The following is a 2,099-nucleotide window of genomic DNA, read 5'->3' as shown; positions in this document are numbered from 1 at the left end:
GAAATGACATATATATAGAGAAATTTTCGAGTTGGGTAGTTGAAATATAACAACGATTTTACAAGGAATATTTTACATGGATTTTACATGGTTTTAACATATTATTTACAACGACTTTACGACGAAATTAGGTAAGTTAAAGCACATTGAATACACGTTTTCACCTAAATATAACGGTAACATGCTTCGTTGTAATGTCGATGTAATGATTACGACGTATTTCTCATTCTACGTACATTCGTCGTAAACTTACATGGAGTTTACGACGAAAGTTAGATTCCTCGTAATTTCGTTGTAAAGACCATGTAAATTTACGACGAAATATTTTCGTCGTAAATGTTCGTTGTTATGGGCACGTTTTCTTGTAGTGTCAACTCATAGGTAAAACTTTTTTTAGAGGGAGATAGTCTTTCATATATGAAGGATTCATTATAGCAAATCAAGAATGAAGAGTTGATTATGATTTGTTAAGCATATCAAGGGTTCATTACTTTGGAAGTTTTGTTTATTTATTTTCCATCATTTCAATGAAGATCTTATCATGTGTATGATACAAAGCTAAACATTCAGCTAAAACTAATCAAAGATAAATGTTTTATACTTTTAATCGTTGTATAAAAACTATCCATTTTATTTTTTAATATTTATGTAATTTGAAAAAGATTAGCAAAAACACTCAAAACGAAAAATCTGAAAAATACAAAAAAAAGAAGAGTGTTTTTCCGAAATATGAAATTCAAAATTGTATTACTGTTTCAAAGTAAAATTACATAGTATTACTTTTTGTTTAACGTTTTTATGCAATCATAATTTATTTAATAGAAATATCAATTTTGTGACATTGCATGTTTACATATTTGTAATACTATTGTTAAATACTATTACTTTAAATATATTTCCTTTAATATTAATGTAATTTGGGAAAAATATTAAGCAAAATATTAAAGTCAGAATTGTTAATAGTGGTATATATATTTTATATAGTTTAATTCATTTAGAGTGTTAATGTAATATATTACTGTGAGAATTAATGTAAATGCAACACATATGAAAAAAAAAATTCTAAAATAATATTACAGAGATTACCAATTACCTAAGCAACCATAAATTTGTTTCATAATAAAAATAAAATGGAAAACCGTAATTAAACTAAAGTTGAAAGTTTTGCACCTCATAACTAAATATATTGTTGTGTCATGCAGAACCTCGTAATCAAAGTTGCAAAATATCATTGTAATTTACTAATAACCAATTTAAAAATAAAATAAAATAATAATAAATTTTAATTATATAATTAAGTAAAATAATTAAATTAATACAATGTAATATTTTCTTTCTATCTTCGATACACGTTAGTTCTATAAAATGTTCATATTTTAATAAGATTAATGATACTTTTATATTTAATAAAAAATAATTTAATTTTCATGACTATTTGTATTATGTACTTTGGTGTAATGTTAGTTAAATCATATTTAAGCGGATAATTAGTAATATTTTTCAGAAAAGTTGCAATATGTTTCAATTTATATTCTAAACTATTAACTATGAAATATAAAAATATGTTGCAGAGCTATAATTTTTTTTATGTTGAATTTTTATATATTTCTTTTTTGTCAAAAAATGAATATAAAAATTTCTTAACATCTTTTAGAAAACAATTATAGGTCTGCTTGAAGAAAAATTAAAAATATGTGGAAATGTAAAATATATATTTGAATTTGCTACAATTAGCTAAAAGATTTTTTTTTAAACTTTTCGAACATTATAAATTATTATTTTTCTCTGATTATAATGATTTTAGCTATACTACATTAAAATATTTAGCAATCTATTTCTAAATATAGTTTTGTTTCCATTACCTTAAATTATTTAGTAATAAATGACGTAGTGAGATAATTAAAAATTGTCTTTTCATTTATATAGTTTTAATTTTAATAATTTTCTTTTAAAATTAAAATTTTCTAAATTTAAAATTTTATTATAAGTAGCCGGTTTGAACTAAATTTGTAGTTAATTTTGATTTGATTAATAATTTTTTTAGATTTTGATAAAACAATATTATCTACTCTTGTATTGATTTTATTAATTTCAATAAG

Source organism: Brassica oleracea, chromosome C4 (assembly GCF_000695525.1).
Source record: "Brassica oleracea var. oleracea cultivar TO1000 chromosome C4, BOL, whole genome shotgun sequence".
In the NCBI taxonomy this organism is placed as follows: domain Eukaryota; kingdom Viridiplantae; phylum Streptophyta; class Magnoliopsida; order Brassicales; family Brassicaceae; genus Brassica; species Brassica oleracea.
Note: the sequence above shows the minus strand (reverse complement) of the source record.